Source organism: Equus caballus, chromosome 20 (assembly GCF_041296265.1).
Source record: "Equus caballus isolate H_3958 breed thoroughbred chromosome 20, TB-T2T, whole genome shotgun sequence".
In the NCBI taxonomy this organism is placed as follows: Eukaryota; Metazoa; Chordata; class Mammalia; order Perissodactyla; family Equidae; genus Equus; species Equus caballus.
In genome coordinates, this window is record NC_091703.1 from 634,239 (window position 1) to 658,386 (window position 24,148).

The window sequence follows — 24,148 nt, forward strand, 5'->3', positions numbered from 1 at the left end:
AGCCCTGAGTGCTCAGCGTGGCCCCTCTGCTACCGGCAGACAGAGAGTTTTGTCTGCTGCCTGGGGGAGCTCCGGCGCTTCCCCTCCGGGTCGCCGATCCGGCCTTTGAAAGTTCCCCCGCCCCGGTCCTCTCCGAGATCTCCGGCAATCCCTAGTCCCCCGGGGCGGGCAACGGCAGCTGGGGGTCGCCCCGCCCTCTGGGCTTCTGTCCGGGCCTCTGCCGGGAGCCCTGAGTGCTCAGCGTGGCCCCTCTGCTACCGGCAGACTGAGAGTTTTGTCTGCTGCCTGGCGGAGCTCCGGCGCTTCCCCACCGGGTCGCCGGACCCGCCTTTGAAAGTTCCCCCGCCCCGGTCCTCTCCGAGATCTCCGGCAATCCCTAGTCCCATGGGGCGGGCAACGGCAGCTGGGAGACCTCCGTGCCCTCCGTGTCTCTCTCTGGGACCCTCCGGGCGCCCCGAGCACCAGGCCGGGTCTCCCCGCCAATGGCGGGGAGAGACTCTCCCCGCGGGCTCAGGTGTGCAACTCCAAAGTTTCCCTCTGCGTTTAGGAGTAATTGCGGGGGGTTTAAGTAGGGTTCTGGTCACCTGTTTCCACCGTCGCTCCTCTGTTGTGTTCTCGCTCCTGCCCTAGATGTGTGTGGATCCTCTGGGGGCGTCCGTTGGAAGAAAGCCGCTTGCGGGTACTAGGCTGCCCGTCGGGGTCGGAGAGTTTTCACCTATTTCCACATCCTCCCGGAGGAAAGTCCGTCCGCCTTCCGATGTATAGTCGCGTGGGTGTCTCAGACGTCCTGAGATGCTGTCTGGATATCCTTTGTCAAGCGATAAGTGTCCAAATAATTGTAGACTCGAAGGGCGAGAGACAAAGAGGACTACTCACGGCGCCATCTTGGAATTCCTCAAGTATAATCTCTTAAAGAAAAGTCTGGTTAAGAACTATTCCTGAATATCAAGTTATGATACTAAATTTACCTTTTTTGGTTGGTGTGCTGGTATTCGTGAAAGAAAAATAGGCTTATCATGTCTATAAACACCCACTATAAGTGGTCATCGCTGAGGTTTCTCAATTTTTTCAGTCGCTTTTCCTCTAGGTATTTCTGGAACATTTGTCTTCGTTGATCACTTAGAAGAGACTTTGCTGATCCTAAGCAGGGGGGAAAATAGCATATAAAACATTCAAATAAAAAGTTATCCAAATGTCTAAAATACCATCGTCTAACTTCAACAGCTGCTAAGCAATACTTTCAGTAACTTCGTATTGATTCCTTAGCACGCTAACCACACAAGTCATTTCAACCCCTGTTTTAAAATTTCTCTCCCTTTTGCCTTCTCTTGTTCACAAATTAACTGCTTGCCATCCACTAGGCATGCATTACTTCACTTTTAAATTAATTAACTTCTATGATCACCCACCTCCAAGCTGACCTCCAACAATTCTCACCTCCTGGTAGTCACGCCCTTGTGTTGTCCCCTCCACACAGAATAGGGCTGAGCTGTGTCACCAAGAAAAGTGTGGGAATGATGGAGTGTGGCTTCCAAGACTGTATCATTAAAGACAGTGCAGCTTGGCCCTGCTCTCTCTCAGATCACTTGCGCTGGGGAAGTCAGTGGCCATGTGGAACCTTAAGGAGACTCAAGCAGCCCTATGGAGACGCCACATGACGAAGAACTAAGGCCTCCTGCCAAAAGCCAGCATCGACTTGCCAGTCATGTGAGTGAGTCATCTTGGAAGCAGCTCCTCTGCTGGGAGCCGTGGCTACATCATTTGATTGGCTGTTTGACAGGGACCAGCCGATTAACGCTGAGGGGTGCAGGGCCGCCCCTTGGTGAAGAATAACCGGCCAGCCCCTCACATAGTTCTGAAACCTGTGCTGCTTCTAATTGCCCTTCATTCCTTTTCCTTTCTTAACCTCCAGTTTTCACTCCTTTGGGTGGCTGCTTGGGAGGCACTATCTCCTGGGAAAATTAGATAGCATAAGAGAATGTGACCACCTGCAGGTAACTTTCAAGATATTTTTCAGTTAATTATTGGAGGAGCACACAGTCCCATTTGAGACAATCAGAAAGGAATCCTGCCCAGATAAGATGTCGAATCAGGTTTATGGCCTCCATCTGGTTAATGTTTCCTTCTCCCTCCAGTTCTTTGTCTAAATATATATGCATGGTCCTTCTAAGTTTGCTGGTTAATTGGATGATCAAGAAGTATCTATATATTATTCTTGACCTTCTGCTTTCTGTTAAAATGCTATAGAGGTTTTCTCCTAAAAGCAATAAATAATAAATAATTGATGAGTAGAAGGGCCGAGGGGTGCAGGGATGCCCCTCGGTGAAGAATGGCCGGCCGACACCCCTGATATTTTCTGAATTATATGCATGCTTTCTAGCAAGGTTATGTCTGTACTTATTTCTCTTTTTTATTCTTGAAGCTACATAGTTTAGCTTAGCTTTTCAGCCCTTTACTTTACTAACAAAGTGATACTTTCTCTGGCAGTGTGCTTAAGGGACTGTTAGCTCCACAATCTAAAAGACAAAGGAATGCTTTCACCCCCTAAAGGGCGCAGAAATGTAAAGATGTTTAACTGCCCGCTGAGAATGCAGATAGCCCTGTGGATAAGACACCCTGGAGTCGCCTTTTGTTCCCATTAACCGTCTACACTAATAGCGTAAATGATTGAGGGAGGCAGGGATGGCTCCACCAGGATGCAACCAGACGGACTGCTGTCCTGTCCGGAGGCCTGGACCTTCTCTCTTGGATTTAACTTTACCATGAATCACAACAGACGCCTAGGTACCTATCTCCTTTAGCTTAGAGAAAACAAACACCAGTTAATTGCGGAGAAGACTACCATTAACCTTATGCTCTATAGAATAGAATGCTAATAAATATTCTTGTGCTCGTTTTTTATTTCCTTATCTCTCTGAGAATATTTGTAGAACTATTTCTGTACTAATCCTGAAAAATATATAAACCACACTTGTGCACAGTAAAGTCGGACTTGCTAACACCAACCCAAGTCTCACGTCCCCTTTATTTCCCCCTCACTCATCGTGCCGACGCCGTCCACCCCTCAGGAACCTGGACTCCGCCGGGGCGGGACCCCGGCACTCCTCCAGCCTCAGTCAAGCTTCAGAGGCACCCCTGGATGACACCTTGACTGCAACCTGTCAGATTCCTTACCTCCCACCTATGATTCTCAACTCAGGTTTCTACTATGTACTCTCATGTTTATTTAAACTTGTTTGAAAAATGTGAGTGGCTACTGATGTGGATTAAGGCTGCCCCAGCTAGAGAAGCCCAAGGTGACCTGGCCTACATGCCAAACTATACGACCCAGTGGACTTTTTTTATGGTATGAATTAGGACCGCCCCAGGGAGAGAAGCCTGGGGCATCCTCACCTGCATGCCGATCTATATGGCCAGATTCGTATCTAAAGTTATATGACCGCACAATAACCAGACCCCATCTGCACTGAAATCATTTAATGACTTTTTACATCACCTTTTCTTTTTTTTTCCAGTAAAAATAAGTCACGTACCCATGCCTTATAAAATTAGCCCTAACCCTCAACTCAGGGCAGCAGCAGGAGCTCTGACTGCCCGTGGGTCCTGTCCCCACGCACCAGCTCTGCCTGCCCATGGGTCCTGTCCCCATGCCAGCGGGGGCAGCAGCAGCGGCAGCAGCAGGAGCTCTGACTGCCCGTGGGTCCTGTCCCCACGCACCAGCTCTGCCTGCCCATGGGTCCTGTCCCCATGCCAGCGGGGGCAGCAGCAGCGGCAGCAGCAGGAGCTCTGACTGCCTGTGGGTCTTGTCCCCACACACTAGCTCTGCCTGCCCATGGGACCTGTCCCCATGCCAGCGGGGGCAGCAGCAGGAGCTCTGACTGCCCGTGGGTCTTGTCCCCACACACCAGCTCTGCCTGCCCATGGGTCCTGTCCCCATGCTATTCCTCACTATTCTCTAAATAAAAGAGCACTACTGCCAGATCTTGAGAGTCTAAGAAATCTTTCTTTCGACTCCTCGGCTCACCGATCCCGCATCATTTCTGGTGGCCCGTACGGGGACTTGCTTTATCGGCTTGTGAGCTCGAGTTCTGGTAAGTGCCCTTTTCTTCCTTATGCCTTTCTCTTTTTCAAGGATGGATCTAGATTCACTGCTCCATCGGGAACTTTCTTGGATGGCTGTATGAATCCACGTTTGCTGCCCATGGCTACTCTATGGGGCAAATTGTGGCATTCAGCTTGAAGAGATTCAGTACCTTAAGCCTCAGGGTGATGGAGAATGAATTAATCCATTCCTTCCTGACTCTATCTCTAATAGACAAATTTTACGTGGGCGCGGGTCGGCCACTTAAGTCATTAGGACGGCCGCAAATCTCCAAGACTCCCGTGGAAGGTTTCTTTTCCTAAGGCTGGATTGGGATCCCTCCCTCTGGCACCTGACCACGCTCTGAACTGCGAGGAAAGTCCCACTCGGGACTCCAGTTCAAGGGAAGTACCAAACTCTAACCTTTGGTGGAGTATGGGAACCCCTTCTTGGGAGAATGGCTCCAGGATGCAATTGGGTAGAATGTCCCCCAGACTGGCGGAAAATTCCTCACTGTCTTTCTCTTTCTCACTGTCTTTGTCCTTTTCTCTCCTGGGACCATACGCCAGGCACCTATTCCTGCCAGGCAGAATAGGGAAGATGTTCAAGGGATGCCCCCATCATCCCTTGCTACAGGAACCCCAATGGGGGGATTTTCAAGGTAATGGCTCCCTTTCTCTGGGACCATTCACCAGGCACCTATTCCTGCCAGGCAGAATAGGGAAGATGTTCAAGGGATGCCCCGATCATCCCTTGCTACAGGAACCCCAGTGGGGGGATTTTCAAGGTAATGGCTCCCTTTCTCTGGGACCATACGCCAGGCACCTATTCCTGCCAGGCAGAATAGGGAAGATGTTCAAGGGATGCCCCCATCATCCCTTGCTACAGGAACCCCAGTGGGGGGATTTTCAAGGTAATGGCTCCTTTTCTTTCTCCTTTTCTCTCCTGGGGACCATACGCCAGGCACCTATTACTGTCAGGCAGAATAGGGAAGATGTTCAAGGGATGCCCCCATCATCCCTTGCTACAGGAACTCCATTGGGGGGCATCTTCTACAGTCTGTGGTTAGTACACCTAGCTATGCTGCTTTTGCCCTGGGGTCTTCCAGCCTTGTGGCTGGCGGCTGGGTGCCTTCTACTGGTGCTGTGCAGAGGCTTTCCCTAAGGCTTCTGTGAGCCTGTAGGGCTTCCCCCTAGGCTACTAAGCTGGGTCTCTGGAACTCTCTCCAGCCCCAGTCCTCTCCGAGATCTCCGGCAATCCCTAGCCTCACCGGGTGGGCAACGGCAGCTGGGGGTCGCCCCGCCCTCTGGGCTTCTCTCCGGGCCTCTGCCGGGAGCTCTGAATGCTCAGCGTGGCCCCTCTGCTACCGGCAGACAGAGATTTTTGTCTGCTGCCTGGCGGAGCTCCGGCGCTTCCCCTCCGGGTCGCCGGACCCGCCTTTGAAAGTTCCCCCACCCCGGTCCTCTCCGAGATCTCCGGCAATCCCTAGTCCCACGGGGCGGGCAACGGCAGCTGGGGGTCGCCCCGCGCTCTGGGCTTCTCTCCGGGCCTCTGCCGGGAGCCCTGAGTGCTCAGCGTGGCCCCTCTGCTACCGGCAGACAGAGAGTTTTGTCTGCTGCCTGGGGGAGCTCCGGCACTTCCCCTCCGGGTCGCCGATCCGGCCTTTGAAAGTTCCCCCGCCCCGGTCCTCTCCGAGATCTCCGGCAATCCCTAGTCCCACGGGGCGGGCAACGGCAGCTGGGGGTCGCCCCGCCCTCTGGGCTTCTGTCCGGGCCTCTGCCGGGAGCCCTGAGTGCTCAGCGTGGCCCCTCTGCTACCGGCAGACAGAGAGTTTTGTCTGCTGCCTGGCGGAGCTCCGGCGCTTCCCCTCCGGGTCGCCGATCCGGCCTTTGAAAGTTCCCCCGCCCCGGTCCTCTCCGAGATCTCCGGCAATCCCTAGTCCCCCGGGGCGGGCAACGGCAGCTGGGGGTCGCCCCGCCCTCTGGGCTTCTCTCCGGGCCTCTGCCGGGAGCCCTGAGTGCTCAGCGTGGCCCCTCTGCTACCGGCAGACTGAGAGTTTTGTCTGCTGCCTGGCGGAGCTCCGGCGCTTCCCCACCGGGTCGCCGGACCCGCCTTTGAAAGTTCCCCCGCCCCGGTCCTCTCCGAGATCTCCGGCAATCCCTAGTCCCACGGGGCGGGCAACGGCAGCTGGGAGACCTCCGTGCCCTCCGTGTCTCTCTCTGGGACCCTCCGGGCGCCCCGAGCACCAGGCCGGGTCTCCCCGCCAATGGCGGGGAGAGACTCTCCCCGCGGGCTCAGGTGTGCAACTCCAAAGTTTCCCTCTGCGTTTAGGAGTAATTGCGGGGGGTTTAAGTAGGGTTCTGGTCACCTGTTTCCACCGTCGCTCCTCTGTTGTGTTCTCGCTCCTGCCCTAGATGTGTGTGGATCCTCTGGGGGCGTCCGTTGGAAGAAAGCCGCTTGCGGGTACTAGGCTGCCCGTCGGGGTCGGAGAGTTTTCACCTATTTCCACATCCTCCCGGAGGAAAGTCCGTCCGCCTTCCGATGTATAGTCGCGTGGGTGTCTCAGACGTCCTGAGATGCTGTCTGGATATCCTTTGTCAAGCGATAAGTGTCCAAATAATTGTAGACTCGAAGGGCGAGAGACAAAGAGGACTACTCACGGCGCCATCTTGGAATTCCTCAAGTATAATCTCTTAAAGAAAAGTCTGGTTAAGAACTATTCCTGAATATCAAGTTATGATACTAAATTTACCTTTTTTGGTTGGTGTGCTGGTATTCGTGAAAGAAAAATAGGCTTATCATGTCTATAAACACCCACTATAAGTGGTCATCGCTGAGGTTTCTCAATTTTTTCAGTCGCTTTTCCTCTAGGTATTTCTGGAACATTTGTCTTCGTTGATCACTTAGAAGAGACTTTGCTGATCCTAAGCAGGGGGGAAAATAGCATATAAAACATTCAAATAAAAAGTTATCCAAATGTCTAAAATACCATCGTCTAACTTCAACAGCTGCTAAGCAATACTTTCAGTAACTTCGTATTGATTCCTTAGCACGCTAACCACACAAGTCATTTCAACCCCTGTTTTAAAATTTCTCTCCCTTTTGCCTTCTCTTGTTCACAAATTAACTGCTTGCCATCCACTAGGCATGCATTACTTCACTTTTAAATTAATTAACTTCTATGATCACCCACCTCCAAGCTGACCTCCAACAATTCTCACCTCCTGGTAGTCACGCCCTTGTGTTGTCCCCTCCACACAGAATAGGGCTGAGCTGTGTCACCAAGAAAAGTGTGGGAATGATGGAGTGTGGCTTCCAAGACTGTATCATTAAAGACAGTGCAGCTTGGCCCTGCTCTCTCTCAGATCACTTGCGCTGGGGAAGTCAGTGGCCATGTGGAACCTTAAGGAGACTCAAGCAGCCCTATGGAGACGCCACATGACGAAGAACTAAGGCCTCCTGCCAAAAGCCAGCATCGACTTGCCAGTCATGTGAGTGAGTCATCTTGGAAGCAGCTCCTCTGCTGGGAGCCGTGGCTACATCATTTGATTGGCTGTTTGACAGGGACCAGCCGATTAACGCTGAGGGGTGCAGGGCCGCCCCTTGGTGAAGAATAACCGGCCAGCCCCTCACATAGTTCTGAAACCTGTGCTGCTTCTAATTGCCCTTCATTCCTTTTCCTTTCTTAACCTCCAGTTTTCACTCCTTTGGGTGGCTGCTTGGGAGGCACTATCTCCTGGGAAAATTAGATAGCATAAGAGAATGTGACCACCTGCAGGTAACTTTCAAGATATTTTTCAGTTAATTATTGGAGGAGCACACAGTCCCATTTGAGACAATCAGAAAGGAATCCTGCCCAGATAAGATGTCGAATCAGGTTTATGGCCTCCATCTGGTTAATGTTTCCTTCTCCCTCCAGTTCTTTGTCTAAATATATATGCATGGTCCTTCTAAGTTTGCTGGTTAATTGGATGATCAAGAAGTATCTATATATTATTCTTGACCTTCTGCTTTCTGTTAAAATGCTGTAGAGGTTTTCTCCTAAAAGCAATAAATAATAAATAATTGATGAGTAGAAGGGCCGAGGGGTGCAGGGATGCCCCTCGGTGAAGAATGGCCGGCCGACACCCCTGATATTTTCTGAATTATATGCATGCTTTCTAGCAAGGTTATGTCTGTACTTATTTCTCTTTTTTATTCTTGAAGCTACATAGTTTAGCTTAGCTTTTCAGCCCTTTACTTTACTAACAAAGTGATACTTTCTCTGGCAGTGTGCTTAAGGGACTGTTAGCTCCACAATCTAAAAGACAAAGGAATGCTTTCACCCCCTAAAGGGCGCAGAAATGTAAAGATGTTTAACTGCCCGCTGAGAATGCAGATAGCCCTGTGGATAAGACACCCTGGAGTCGCCTTTTGTTCCCATTAACCGTCTACACTAATAGCGTAAATGATTGAGGGAGGCAGGGATGGCTCCACCAGGATGCAACCAGACGGACTGCTGTCCTGTCCGGAGGCCTGGACCTTCTCTCTTGGATTTAACTTTACCATGAATCACAACAGACGCCTAGGTACCTATCTCCTTTAGCTTAGAGAAAACAAACACCAGTTAATTGCGGAGAAGACTACCATTAACCTTATGCTCTATAGAATAGAATGCTAATAAATATTCTTGTGCTCGTTTTTTATTTCCTTATCTCTCTGAGAATATTTGTAGAACTATTTCTGTACTAATCCTGAAAAATATATAAACGACACTTGTGCACAGTAAAGTCGGACTTGCTAACACCAACCCAAGTCTCACGTCCCCTTTATTTCCCCCTCACTCATCGTGCCGACGCCGTCCACCCCTCAGGAACCTGGACTCCGCCGGGGCGGGACCCCGGCACTCCTCCAGCCTCAGTCAAGCTTCAGAGGCACCCCTGGATGACACCTTGACTGCAACCTGTCAGATTCCTTACCTCCCACCTATGATTCTCAACTCAGGTTTCTACTATGTACTCTCATGTTTATTTAAACTTGTTTGAAAAATGTGAGTGGCTACTGATGTGGATTAAGGCTGCCCCAGCTAGAGAAGCCCAAGGTGACCTGGCCTACATGCCAAACTATACGACCCAGTGGACTTTTTTTATGGTATGAATTAGGACCGCCCCAGGGAGAGAAGCCTGGGGCATCCTCACCTGCATGCCGATCTATATGGCCAGATTCGTATCTAAAGTTATATGACCGCACAATAACCAGACCCCATCTGCACTGAAATCATCTAATGACTTTTTACATCATCTTTTCTTTTTTTTTCCAGTAAAAATAAGTCACGTACCCATGCCTTATAAAATTAGCCCTAACCCTCAACTCAGGGCAGCAGCAGGAGCTCTGACTGCCCGTGGGTCCTGTCCCCACGCACCAGCTCTGCCTGCCCATGGGTCCTGTCCCCATGCCAGCGGGGGCAGCAGCAGCGGCAGCAGCAGGAGCTCTGACTGCCCGTGGGTCCTGTCCCCACGCACCAGCTCTGCCTGCCCATGGGTCCTGTCCCCATGCCAGCGGGGGCAGCAGCAGCGGCAGCAGCAGGAGCTCTGACTGCCTGTGGGTCTTGTCCCCACACACTAGCTCTGCCTGCCCATGGGACCTGTCCCCATGCCAGCGGGGGCAGCAGCAGGAGCTCTGACTGCCCGTGGGTCTTGTCCCCACACACCAGCTCTGCCTGCCCATGGGTCCTGTCCCCATGCTATTCCTCACTATTCTCTAAATAAAAGAGCACTACTGCCAGATCTTGAGAGTCTAAGAAATCTTTCTTTCGACTCCTCGGCTCACCGATCCCGCATCATTTCTGGTGGCCCGTATGGGGACTTGCTTTATCGGCTTGTGAGCTCGAGTTCTGGTAAGTGCCCTTTTCTTCCTTATGCCTTTCTCTTTTTCAAGGATGGATCTAGATTCACTGCTCCATCGGGAACTTTCTTGGATGGCTGTATGAATCCACGTTTGCTGCCCATGGCTACTCTATGGGGCAAATTGTGGCATTCAGCTTGAAGAGATTCAGTACCTTAAGCCTCAGGGTGATGGAGAATGAATTAATCCATTCCTTCCTGACTCTATCTCTAATAGACAAATTTTACGTGGGCGCGGGTCGGCCACTTAAGTCATTAGGACGGCCGCAAATCTCCAAGACTCCCGTGGAAGGTTTCTTTTCCTAAGGCTGGATTGGGATCCCTCCCTCTGGCACCTGACCACGCTCTGAACTGCGAGGAAAGTCCCACTCGGGACTCCAGTTCAAGGGAAGTACCAAACTCTAACCTTTGGTGGAGTATGGGAACCCCTTCTTGGGAGAATGGCTCCAGGATGCAATTGGGTAGAATGTCCCCCAGACTGGCGGAAAATTCCTCACTGTCTTTCTCTTTCTCACTGTCTTTGTCCTTTTCTCTCCTGGGACCATACGCCAGGCACCTATTCCTGCCAGGCAGAATAGGGAAGATGTTCAAGGGATGCCCCCATCATCCCTTGCTACAGGAACCCCAATGGGGGGATTTTCAAGGTAATGGCTCCCTTTCTCTGGGACCATTCACCAGGCACCTATTCCTGCCAGGCAGAATAGGGAAGATGTTCAAGGGATGCCCCGATCATCCCTTGCTACAGGAACCCCAGTGGGGGGATTTTCAAGGTAATGGCTCCCTTTCTCTGGGACCATACGCCAGGCACCTATTCCTGCCAGGCAGAATAGGGAAGATGTTCAAGGGATGCCCCCATCATCCCTTGCTACAGGAACCCCAGTGGGGGGATTTTCAAGGTAATGGCTCCTTTTCTTTCTCCTTTTCTCTCCTGGGGACCATACGCCAGGCACCTATTACTGTCAGGCAGAATAGGGAAGATGTTCAAGGGATGCCCCCATCATCCCTTGCTACAGGAACTCCATTGGGGGGCATCTTCTACAGTCTGTGGTTAGTACACCTAGCTATGCTGCTTTTGCCCTGGGGTCTTCCAGCCTTGTGGCTGGCGGCTGGGTGCCTTCTACTGGTGCTGTGCAGAGGCTTTCCCTAAGGCTTCTGTGAGCCTGTAGGGCTTCCCCCTAGGCTACTAAGCTGGGTCTCTGGAACTCTCTCCAGCCCCAGTCCTCTCCGAGATCTCCGGCAATCCCTAGCCTCACCGGGTGGGCAACGGCAGCTGGGGGTCGCCCCGCCCTCTGGGCTTCTCTCCGGGCCTCTGCCGGGAGCTCTGAATGCTCAGCGTGGCCCCTCTGCTACCGGCAGACAGAGATTTTTGTCTGCTGTCTGGCGGAGCTCCGGCGCTTCCCCTCCGGGTCGCCGGACCCGCCTTTGAAAGTTCCCCCACCCCGGTCCTCTCCGAGATCTCTGGCAATCCCTAGTCCCACGGGGCGGGCAACGGCAGCTGGGGGTCGCCCCGCGCTCTGGGCTTCTGTCCGGGCCTCTGCCGGGAGCCCTGAGTGCTCAGCGTGGCCCCTCTGCTACCGGCAGACAGAGAGTTTTGTCTGCTGCCTGGCGGAGCTCCGGCGCTTCCCCACCGGGTCGCCGGACCCGCCTTTGAAAGTTCCCCCGCCCCGGTCCTCTCCGAGATCTCCGGCAATCCCTAGTCCCCCGGGGCGGGCAACGGCAGCTGGGGGTCGCCCCGCCCTCTGGGCTTCTCTCCGGGCCTCTGCCGGGAGCCCTGAGTGCTCAGCGTGGCCCCTCTGCTACCGGCAGACTGAGAGTTTTGTCTGCTGCCTGGCGGAGCTCCGGCGCTTCCCCACCGGGTCGCCGGACCCGCCTTTGAAAGTTCCCCCGCCCCGGTCCTCTCCGAGATCTCCGGCAATCCCTAGTCCCACGGGGCGGGCAACGGCAGCTGGGAGACCTCCGTGCCCTCCGTGTCTCTCTCTGGGACCCTCCGGGCGCCCCGAGCACCAGGCCGGGTCTCCCCGCCAATGGCGGGGAGAGACTCTCCCCGCGGGCTCAGGTGTGCAACTCCAAAGTTTCCCTCTGCGTTTAGGAGTAATTGCGGGGGGTTTAAGTAGGGTTCTGGTCACCTGTTTCCACCGTCGCTCCTCTGTTGTGTTCTCGCTCCTGCCCTAGATGTGTGTGGATCCTCTGGGGGCGTCCGTTGGAAGAAAGCCGCTTGCGGGTACTAGGCTGCCCGTCGGGGTCGGAGAGTTTTCACCTATTTCCACATCCTCCCGGAGGAAAGTCCGTCCGCCTTCCGATGTATAGTCGCGTGGGTGTCTCAGACGTCCTGAGATGCTGTCTGGATATCCTTTGTCAAGCGATAAGTGTCCAAATAATTGTAGACTCGAAGGGCGAGAGACAAAGAGGACTACTCACGGCGCCATCTTGGAATTCCTCAAGTATAATCTCTTAAAGAAGAGTCTGGTTAAGAACTATTCCTGAATATCAAGTTATGATACTAAATTTACCTTTTTTGGTTGGTGTGCTGGTATTCGTGAAAGAAAAATAGGCTTATCATGTCTATAAACACCCACTATAAGTGGTCATCGCTGAGGTTTCTCAATTTTTTCAGTCGCTTTTCCTCTAGGTATTTCTGGAACATTTGTCTTCGTTGATCACTTAGAAGAGACTTTGCTGATCCTAAGCAGGGGGGAAAATAGCATATAAAACATTCAAATAAAAAGTTATCCAAATGTCTAAAATACCATTGTCTAACTTCAACAGCTGCTAAGCAATACTTTCAGTAACTTCGTATTGATTCCTTAGCACGCTAACCACACAAGTCATTTCAACCCCTGTTTTAAAATTTCTCTCCCTTTTGCCTTCTCTTGTTCACAAATTAACTGCTTGCCATCCACTAGGCATGCATTACTTCACTTTTAAATTAATTAACTTCTATGATCACCCACCTCCAAGCTGACCTCCAACAATTCTCACCTCCTGGTAGTCACGCCCTTGTGTTGTCCCCTCCACACAGAATAGGGCTGAGCTGTGTCACCAAGAAAAGTGTGGGAATGATGGAGTGTGGCTTCCAAGACTGTATCATTAAAGACAGTGCAGCTTGGCCCTGCTCTCTCTCAGATCACTTGCGCTGGGGAAGTCAGTGGCCATGTGGAACCTTAAGGAGACTCAAGCAGCCCTATGGAGACGCCACATGACGAAGAACTAAGGCCTCCTGCCAAAAGCCAGCATCGACTTGCCAGTCATGTGAGTGAGTCATCTTGGAAGCAGCTCCTCTGCTGGGAGCCGTGGCTACATCATTTGATTGGCTGTTTGACAGGGACCAGCCGATTAACGCTGAGGGGTGCAGGGCCGCCCCTTGGTGAAGAATAACCGGCCAGCCCCTCACATAGTTCTGAAACCTGTGCTGCTTCTAATTGCCCTTCATTCCTTTTCCTTTCTTAACCTCCAGTTTTCACTCCTTTGGGTGGCTGCTTGGGAGGCACTATCTCCTGGGAAAATTAGATAGCATAAGAGAATGTGACCACCTGCAGGTAACTTTCAAGATATTTTTCAGTTAATTATTGGAGGAGCACACAGTCCCATTTGAGACAATCAGAAAGGAATCCTGCCCAGATAAGATGTCGAATCAGGTTTATGGCCTCCATCTGGTTAATGTTTCCTTCTCCCTCCAGTTCTTTGTCTAAATATATATGCATGGTCCTTCTAAGTTTGCTGGTTAATTGGATGATCAAGAAGTATCTATATATTATTCTTGACCTTCTGCTTTCTGTTAAAATGCTGTAGAGGTTTTCTCCTAAAAGCAATAAATAATAAATAATTGATGAGTAGAAGGGCCGAGGGGTGCAGGGATGCCCCTCGGTGAAGAATGGCCGGCCGACACCCCTGATATTTTCTGAATTATATGCATGCTTTCTAGCAAGGTTATGTCTGTACTTATTTCTCTTTTTTATTCTTGAAGCTACATAGTTTAGCTTAGCTTTTCAGCCCTTTACTTTACTAACAAAGTGATACTTTCTCTGGCAGTGTGCTTAAGGGACTGTTAGCTCCACAATCTAAAAGACAAAGGAATGCTTTCACCCCCTAAAGGGCGCAGAAATGTAAAGATGTTTAACTGCCCGCTGAGAATGCAGATAGCCCTGTGGATAAGACACCCTGGAGTCGCCTTTTGTTCCCATTAACCGTCTACACTAATAGCGTAAATGATTGAGGGAGGCAGGGATGGCTCCACCAGGATGCAACCAGACGGACTGCTGTCCTGTCCGGAGGCCTGGACCTTCTCTCTTGGATTTAACTTTACCATGAATCACAACAGACGCCTAGGTACCTATCTCCTTTAGCTTAGAGAAAACAAACACCAGTTAATTGCGGAGAAGACTACCATTAACCTTATGCTCTATAGAATAGAATGCTAATAAATATTCTTGTGCTCGTTTTTTATTTCCTTATCTCTCTGAGAATATTTGTAGAACTATTTCTGTACTAATCCTGAAAAATATATAAACGACACTTGTGCACAGTAAAGTCGGACTTGCTAACACCAACCCAAGTCTCACGTCCCCTTTATTTCCCCCTCACTCATCGTGCCGACGCCGTCCACCCCTCAGGAACCTGGACTCCGCCGGGGCGGGACCCCGGCACTCCTCCAGCCTCAGTCAAGCTTCAGAGGCACCCCTGGATGACACCTTGACTGCAACCTGTCAGATTCCTTACCTCCCACCTATGATTCTCAACTCAGGTTTCTACTATGTACTCTCATGTTTATTTAAACTTGTTTGAAAAATGTGAGTGGCTACTGATGTGGATTAAGGCTGCCCCAGCTAGAGAAGCCCAAGGTGACCTGGCCTACATGCCAAACTATACGACCCAGTGGACTTTTTTTATGGTATGAATTAGGACCGCCCCAGGGAGAGAAGCCTGGGGCATCCTCACCTGCATGCCGATCTATATGGCCAGATTCGTATCTAAAGTTATATGACCGCACAATAACCAGACCCCATCTGCACTGAAATCATCTAATGACTTTTTACATCATCTTTTCTTTTTTTTTCCAGTAAAAATAAGTCACGTACCCATGCCTTATAAAATTAGCCCTAACCCTCAACTCAGGGCAGCAGCAGGAGCTCTGACTGCCCGTGGGTCCTGTCCCCACGCACCAGCTCTGCCTGCCCATGGGTCCTGTCCCCATGCCAGCGGGGGCAGCAGCAGCGGCAGCAGCAGGAGCTCTGACTGCCCGTGGGTCCTGTCCCCACGCACCAGCTCTGCCTGCCCATGGGTCCTGTCCCCATGCCAGCGGGGGCAGCAGCAGCGGCAGCAGCAGGAGCTCTGACTGCCTGTGGGTCTTGTCCCCACACACTAGCTCTGCCTGCCCATGGGACCTGTCCCCATGCCAGCGGGGGCAGCAGCAGGAGCTCTGACTGCCCGTGGGTCTTGTCCCCACACACCAGCTCTGCCTGCCCATGGGTCCTGTCCCCATGCTATTCCTCACTATTCTCTAAATAAAAGAGCACTACTGCCAGATCTTGAGAGTCTAAGAAATCTTTCTTTCGACTCCTCGGCTCACCGATCCCGCATCATTTCTGGTGGCCCGTACGGGGACTTGCTTTATCGGCTTGTGAGCTCGAGTTCTGGTAAGTGCCCTTTTCTTCCTTATGCCTTTCTCTTTTTCAAGGATGGATCTAGATTCACTGCTCCATCGGGAACTTTCTTGGATGGCTGTATGAATCCACGTTTGCTGCCCATGGCTACTCTATGGGGCAAATTGTGGCATTCAGCTTGAAGAGATTCAGTACCTTAAGCCTCAGGGTGATGGAGAATGAATTAATCCATTCCTTCCTGACTCTATCTCTAATAGACAAATTTTACGTGGGCGCGGGTCGGCCACTTAAGTCATTAGGACGGCCGCAAATCTCCAAGACTCCCGTGGAAGGTTTCTTTTCCTAAGGCTGGATTGGGATCCCTCCCTCTGGCACCTGACCACGCTCTGAACTGCGAGGAAAGTCCCACTCGGGACTCCAGTTCAAGGGAAGTACCAAACTCTAACCTTTGGTGGAGTATGGGAACCCCTTCTTGGGAGAATGGCTCCAGGATGCAATTGGGTAGAATGTCCCCCAGACTGGCGGAAAATTCCTCACTGTCTTTCTCTTTCTCACTGTCTTTGTCCTTTTCTCTCCTGGGACCATACGCCAGGCACCTATTCCTGCCAGGCAGAATAGGGAAGATGTTCAAGGGATGCCCCCATCATCCCTTGCTACAGGAACCCCAATGGGGGGATTTTCAAGGTAATGGCTCCCTTTCTCTGGGACCATTCACCAGGCACCTATTCCTGCCAGGCAGAATAGGGAAGATGTTCAAGGGATGCCCCGATCATCCCTTGCTACAGGAACCCCAGTGGGGGGATTTTCAAGGTAATGGCTCCCTTTCTCTGGGACCATACGCCAGGCACCTATTCCTGCCAGGCAGAATAGGGAAGATGTTCAAGGGATGCCCCCATCATCCCTTGCTACAGGAACCCCAGTGGGGGGATTTTCAAGGTAATGGCTCCTTTTCTTTCTCCTTTTCTCTCCTGGGGACCATACGCCAGGCACCTATTACTGTCAGGCAGAATAGGGAAGATGTTCAAGGGATGCCCCCATCATCCCTTGCTACAGGAACTCCATTGGGGGGCATCTTCTACAGTCTGTGGTTAGTACACCTAGCTATGCTGCTTTTGCCCTGGGGTCTTCCAGCCTTGTGGCTGGCGGCTGGGTGCCTTCTACTGGTGCTGTGCAGAGGCTTTCCCTAAGGCTTCTGTGAGCCTGTAGGGCTTCCCCCTAGGCTACTAAGCTGGGTCTCTGGAACTCTCTCCAGCCCCAGTCCTCTCCGAGATCTCCGGCAATCCCTAGCCTCACCGGGTGGGCAACGGCAGCTGGGGGTCGCCCCGCCCTCTGGGCTTCTCTCCGGGCCTCTGCCGGGAGCTCTGAATGCTCAGCGTGGCCCCTCTGCTACCGGCAGACAGAGAGTTTTGTCTGCTGCCTGGCGGAGCTCCGGCGCTTCCCCTCCGGGTCGCCGATCCGGCCTTTGAAAGTTCCCCCGCCCCGGTCCTCTCCGAGATCTCCGGCAATCCCTAGTCCCCCGGGGCGGGCAACGGCAGCTGGGGGTCGCCCCGCCCTCTGGGCTTCTCTCCGGGCCTCTGCCGGGAGCCCTGAGTGCTCAGCGTGGCCCCTCTGCTACCGGCAGACTGAGAGTTTTGTCTGCTGCCTGGCGGAGCTCCGGCGCTTCCCCACCGGGTCGCCGGACCCGCCTTTGAAAGTTCCCCCGCCCCGGTCCTCTCCGAGATCTCCGGCAATCCCTAGTCCCACGGGGCGGGCAACGGCAGCTGGGAGACCTCCGTGCCCTCCGTGTCTCTCTCTGGGACCCTCCGGGCGCCCCGAGCACCAGGCCGGGTCTCCCCGCCAATGGCGGGGAGAGACTCTCCCCGCGGGCTCAGGTGTGCAACTCCAAAGTTTCCCTCTGCGTTTAGGAGTAATTGCGGGGGGTTTAAGTAGGGTTCTGGTCACCTGTTTCCACCGTCGCTCCTCTGTTGTGTTCTCGCTCCTGCCCTAGATGTGTGTGGATCCTCTGGGGGCGTCCGTTGGAAGAAAGCCGCTTGCGGGTACTAGGCTGCCCGTCGGGGTCGGAGAGTTTTCACCTATTTCCACATCCTCCCGGAGGAAAGTCCGTCCGCCTTCCGATGTATAGTCGCGTGGGTGTCTCAGACGTCCTGAGATGCTGTCTGGATATCCTTTGTCAAGCGATAAGTGTCCAAATAATTGTAGACTCGAAGGGCGAGAGACAAAGAGGACTACTCACGGCGCCATCTTGGAATTCCTCAAGTATAATCTCTTAAAGAAGAGTCTGGTTAAGAACTATTCCTGAATATCAAGTTATGATACTAAATTTACCTTTTTTGGTTGGTGTGCTGGTATTCGTGAAAGAAAAATAGGCTTATCATGTCTATAAACACCCACTATAAGTGGTCATCGCTGAGGTTTCTCAATTTTTTCAGTCGCTTTTCCTCTAGGTATTTCTGGAACATTTGTCTTCGTTGATCACTTAGAAGAGACTTTGCTGATCCTAAGCAGGGGGGAAAATAGCATATAAAACATTCAAATAAAAAGTTATCCAAATGTCTAAAATACCATTGTCTAACTTCAACAGCTGCTAAGCAATACTTTCAGTAACTTCGTATTGATTCCTTAGCACGCTAACCACACAAGTCATTTCAACCCCTGTTTTAAAATTTCTCTCCCTTTTGCCTTCTCTTGTTCACAAATTAACTGCTTGCCATCCACTAGGCATGCATTACTTCACTTTTAAATTAATTAACTTCTATGATCACCCACCTCCAAGCTGACCTCCAACAATTCTCACCTCCTGGTAGTCACGCCCTTGTGTTGTCCCCTCCACACAGAATAGGGCTGAGCTGTGTCACCAAGAAAAGTGTGGGAATGATGGAGTGTGGCTTCCAAGACTGTATCATTAAAGACAGTGCAGCTTGGCCCTGCTCTCTCTCAGATCACTTGCGCTGGGGAAGTCAGTGGCCATGTGGAACCTTAAGGAGACTCAAGCAGCCCTATGGAGACGCCACATGACGAAGAACTAAGGCCTCCTGCCAAAAGCCAGCATCGACTTGCCAGTCATGTGAGTGAGTCATCTTGGAAGCAGCTCCTCTGCTGGGAGCCGTGGCTACATCATTTGATTGGCTGTTTGACAGGGACCAGCCGATTAACGCTGAGGGGTGCAGGGCCGCCCCTTGGTGAAGAATAACCGGCCAGCCCCTCACATAGTTCTGAAACCTGTGCTGCTTCTAATTGCCCTTCATTCCTTTTCCTTTCTTAACCTCCAGTTTTCACTCCTTTGGGTGGCTGCTTGGGAGGCACTATCTCCTGGGAAAATTAGATAGCATAAGAGAATGTGACCACCTGCAGGTAACTTTCAAGATATTTTTCAGTTAATTATTGGAGGAGCACACAGTCCCATTTGAGACAATCAGAAAGGAATCCTGCCCAGATAAGATGTCGAATCAGGTTTATGGCCTCCATCTGGTTAATGTTTCCTTCTCCCTCCAGTTCTTTGTCTAAATATATATGCATGGTCCTTCTAAGTTTGCTGGTTAATTGGATGATCAAGAAGTATCTATATATTATTCTTGACCTTCTGCTTTCTGTTAAAATGCTATAGAGGTTTTCTCCTAAAAGCAATAAATAATAAATAATTGATGAGTAGAAGGGCCGAGGGGTGCAGGGATGCCCCTCGGTGAAGAATGGCCGGCCGACACCCCTGATATTTTCTGAATTATATGCATGCTTTCTAGCAAGGTTATGTCTGTACTTATTTCTCTTTTTTATTCTTGAAGCTACATAGTTTAGCTTAGCTTTTCAGCCCTTTACTTTACTAACAAAGTGATACTTTCTCTGGCAGTGTGCTTAAGGGACTGTTAGCTCCACAATCTAAAAGACAAAGGAATGCTTTCACCCCCTAAAGGGCGCAGAAATGTAAAGATGTTTAACTGCCCGCTGAGAATGCAGATAGCCCTGTGGATAAGACACCCTGGAGTCGCCTTTTGTTCCCATTAACCGTCTACACTAATAGCGTAAATGATTGAGGGAGGCAGGGATGGCTCCACCAGGATGCAACCAGACGGACTGCTGTCCTGTCCGGAGGCCTGGACCTTCTCTCTTGGATTTAACTTTACCATGAATCACAACAGACGCCTAGGTACCTATCTCCTTTAGCTTAGAGAAAACAAACACCAGTTAATTGCGGAGAAGACTACCATTAACCTTATGCTCTATAGAATAGAATGCTAATAAATATTCTTGTGCTCGTTTTTTATTTCCTTATCTCTCTGAGAATATTTGTAGAACTATTTCTGTACTAATCCTGAAAAATATATAAACCACACTTGTGCACAGTAAAGTCGGACTTGCTAACACCAACCCAAGTCTCACGTCCCCTTTATTTCCCCCTCACTCATCGTGCCGACGCCGTCCACCCCTCAGGAACCTGGACTCCGCCGGGGCGGGACCCCGGCACTCCTCCAGCCTCAGTCAAGCTTCAGAGGCACCCCTGGATGACACCTTGACTGCAACCTGTCAGATTCCTTACCTCCCACCTATGATTCTCAACTCAGGTTTCTACTATGTACTCTCATGTTTATTTAAACTTGTTTGAAAAATGTGAGTGGCTACTGATGTGGATTAAGGCTGCCCCAGCTAGAGAAGCCCAAGGTGACCTGGCCTACATGCCAAACTATACGACCCAGTGGACTTTTTTTATGGTATGAATTAGGACCGCCCCAGGGAGAGAAGCCTGGGGCATCCTCACCTGCATGCCGATCTATATGGCCAGATTCGTATCTAAAGTTATATGACCGCACAATAACCAGACCCCATCTGCACTGAAATCATCTAATGACTTTTTACATCATCTTTTCTTTTTTTTTCCAGTAAAAATAAGTCACGTACCCATGCCTTATAAAATTAGCCCTAACCCTCAACTCAGGGCAGCAGCAGGAGCTCTGACTGCCCGTGGGTCCTGTCCCCACGCACCAGCTCTGCCTGCCCATGGGTCCTGTCCCCATGCCAGCGGGGGCAGCAGCAGCGGCAGCAGCAGGAGCTCTGACTGCCCGTGGGTCCTGTCCCCACGCACCAGCTCTGCCTGCCCATGGGTCCTGTCCCCATGCCAGCGGGGGCAGCAGCAGCGGCAGCAGCAGGAGCTCTGACTGCCTGTGGGTCTTGTCCCCACACACTAGCTCTGCCTGCCCATGGGACCTGTCCCCATGCCAGCGGGGGCAGCAGCAGGAGCTCTGACTGCCCATGGGTCTTGTCCCCACACACCAGCTCTGCCTGCCCATGGGTCCTGTCCCCATGCTATTCCTCACTATTCTCTAAATAAAAGAGCACTACTGCCAGATCTTGAGAGTCTAAGAAATCTTTCTTTCGACTCCTCGGCTCACCGATCCCGCATCATTTCTGGTGGCCCGTACGGGGACTTGCTTTATCGGCTTGTGAGCTCGAGTTCTGGTAAGTGCCCTTTTCTTCCTTATGCCTTTCTCTTTTTCAAGGATGGATCTAGATTCACTGCTCCATCGGGAACTTTCTTGGATGGCTGTATGAATCCACGTTTGCTGCCCATGGCTACTCTATGGGGCAAATTGTGGCATTCAGCTTGAAGAGATTCAGTACCTTAAGCCTCAGGGTGATGGAGAATGAATTAATCCATTCCTTCCTGACTCTATCTCTAATAGACAAATTTTACGTGGGCACGGGTCGGCCACTTAAGTCATTAGGACGGCCGCAAATCTCCAAGACTCCCGTGGAAGGTTTCTTTTCCTAAGGCTGGATTGGGATCCCTCCCTCTGGCACCTGACCACGCTCTGAACTGCGAGGAAAGTCCCACTCGGGACTCCAGTTCAAGGGAAGTACCAAACTCTAACCTTTGGTGGAGTATGGGAACCCCTTCTTGGGAGAATGGCTCCAGGATGCAATTGGGTAGAATGTCCCCCAGACTGGCGGAAAATTCCTCACTGTCTTTCTCTTTCTCACTGTCTTTGTCCTTTTCTCTCCTGGGACCATACGCCAGGCACCTATTCCTGCCAGGCAGAATAGGGAAGATGTTCAAGGGATGCCCCCATCATCCCTTGCTACAGGAACCCCAATGGGGGGATTTTCAAGGTAATGGCTCCCTTTCTCTGGGACCATTCACCAGGCACCTATTCCTGCCAGGCAGAATAGGGAAGATGTTCAAGGGATGCCCCGATCATCCCTTGCTACAGGAACCCCAGTGGGGGGATTTTCAAGGTAATGGCTCCCTTTCTCTGGGACCATACGCCAGGCACCTATTCCTGCCAGGCAGAATAGGGAAGATGTTCAAGGGATGCCCCCATCATCCCTTGCTACAGGAACCCCAGTGGGGGGATTTTCAAGGTAATGGCTCCTTTTCTTTCTCCTTTTCTCTCCTGGGGACCATACGCCAGGCACCTATTACTGTCAGGCAGAATAGGGAAGATGTTCAAGGGATGCCCCCATCATCCCTTGCTACAGGAACTCCATTGGGGGGCATCTTCTACAGTCTGTGGTTAGTACACCTAGCTATGCTGCTTTTGCCCTGGGGTCTTCCAGCCTTGTGGCTGGCGGCTGGGTGCCTTCTACTGGTGCTGTGCAGAGGCTTTCCCTAAGGCTTCTGTGAGCCTGTAGGGCTTCCCCCTAGGCTACTAAGCTGGGTCTCTGGAACTCTCTCCAGCCCCAGTCCTCTCCGAGATCTCCGGCAATCCCTAGCCTCACCGGGTGGGCAACGGCAGCTGGGGGTCGCCCCGCCCTCTGGGCTTCTCTCCGGGCCTCTGCCGGGAGCTCTGAATGCTCAGCGTGGCCCCTCTGCTACCGGCAGACAGAGAGTTTTGTCTGCTGCCTGGCGGAGCTCCGGCGCTTCCCCTCCGGGTCGCCGATCCGGCCTTTGAAAGTTCCCCCGCCCCGGTCCTCTCCGAGATCTCCGGCAATCCCTAGTCCCCCGGGGCGGGCAACGGCAGCTGGGGGTCGCCCCGCCCTCTGGGCTTCTCTCCGGGCCTCTGCCGGGAGCCCTGAGTGCTCAGCGTGGCCCCTCTGCTACCGGCAGACTGAGAGTTTTGTCTGCTGCCTGGCGGAGCTCCGGCGCTTCCCCACCGGGTCGCCGGACCCGCCTTTGAAAGTTCCCCCGCCCCGGTCCTCTCCGAGATCTCCGGCAATCCCTAGTCCCACGGGGCGGGCAACGGCAGCTGGGAGACCTCCGTGCCCTCCGTGTCTCTCTCTGGGACCCTCCGGGCGCCCCGAGCACCAGGCCGGGTCTCCCCGCCAATGGCGGGGAGAGACTCTCCCCGCGGGCTCAGGTGTGCAACTCCAAAGTTTCCCTCTGCGTTTAGGAGTAATTGCGGGGGGTTTAAGTAGGGTTCTGGTCACCTGTTTCCACCGTCGCTCCTCTGTTGTGTTCTCGCTCCTGCCCTAGATGTGTGTGGATCCTCTGGGGGCGTCCGTTGGAAGAAAGCCGCTTGCGGGTACTAGGCTGCCCGTCGGGGTCGGAGAGTTTTCACCTATTTCCACATCCTCCCGGAGGAAAGTCCGTCCGCCTTCCGATGTATAGTCGCGTGGGTGTCTCAGACGTCCTGAGATGCTGTCTGGATATCCTTTGTCAAGCGATAAGTGTCCAAATAATTGTAGACTCGAAGGGCGAGAGACAAAGAGGACTACTCACGGCGCCATCTTGGAATTCCTCAAGTATAATCTCTTAAAGAAGAGTCTGGTTAAGAACTATTCCTGAATATCAAGTTATGATACTAAATTTACCTTTTTTGGTTGGTGTGCTGGTATTCGTGAAAGAAAAATAGGCTTATCATGTCTATAAACACCCACTATAAGTGGTCATCGCTGAGGTTTCTCAATTTTTTCAGTCGCTTTTCCTCTAGGTATTTCTGGAACATTTGTCTTCGTTGATCACTTAGAAGAGACTTTGCTGATCCTAAGCAGGGGGGAAAATAGCATATAAAACATTCAAATAAAAAGTTATCCAAATGTCTAAAATACCATTGTCTAACTTCAACAGCTGCTAAGCAATACTTTCAGTAACTTCGTATTGATTCCTTAGCACGCTAACCACACAAGTCATTTCAACCCCTGTTTTAAAATTTCTCTCCCTTTTGCCTTCTCTTGTTCACAAATTAACTGCTTGCCATCCACTAGGCATGCATTACTTCACTTTTAAATTAATTAACTTCTATGATCACCCACCTCCAAGCTGACCTCCAACAATTCTCACCTCCTGGTAGTCACGCCCTTGTGTTGTCCCCTCCACACAGAATAGGGCTGAGCTGTGTCACCAAGAAAAGTGTGGGAATGATGGAGTGTGGCTTCCAAGACTGTATCATTAAAGACAGTGCAGCTTGGCCCTGCTCTCTCTCAGATCACTTGCGCTGGGGAAGTCAGTGGCCATGTGGAACCTTAAGGAGACTCAAGCAGCCCTATGGAGACGCCACATGACGAAGAACTAAGGCCTCCTGCCAAAAGCCAGCATCGACTTGCCAGTCATGTGAGTGAGTCATCTTGGAAGCAGCTCCTCTGCTGGGAGCCGTGGCTACATCATTTGATTGGCTGTTTGACAGGGACCAGCCGATTAACGCTGAGGGGTGCAGGGC

The 24,148-nt window shown here is 51.8% G+C and overlaps 1 long non-coding RNA gene across 1 annotated transcript in view; it reads right to left on the reverse strand.

Moving 5' to 3' along the window:
* Positions 1-969: 969 nt before the first annotated feature.
* LOC138919312 (uncharacterized) overlaps positions 970-24,148 on the reverse strand; it is a 144,291-nt gene continuing 121,112 nt past the window's right edge. Inside the window, exons 25-30 of the long non-coding RNA XR_011429421.1 lie at positions 22,920-23,475; positions 17,505-18,060; positions 12,090-12,645; positions 6,834-7,005; positions 6,450-6,708; positions 970-1,140 (exon numbers count right to left, since the gene is read on the reverse strand). This is a non-coding gene — a long non-coding RNA (uncharacterized lncRNA). The remainder of the gene's footprint in view (positions 1,141-6,449; positions 6,709-6,833; positions 7,006-12,089; positions 12,646-17,504; positions 18,061-22,919; positions 23,476-24,148) is intronic.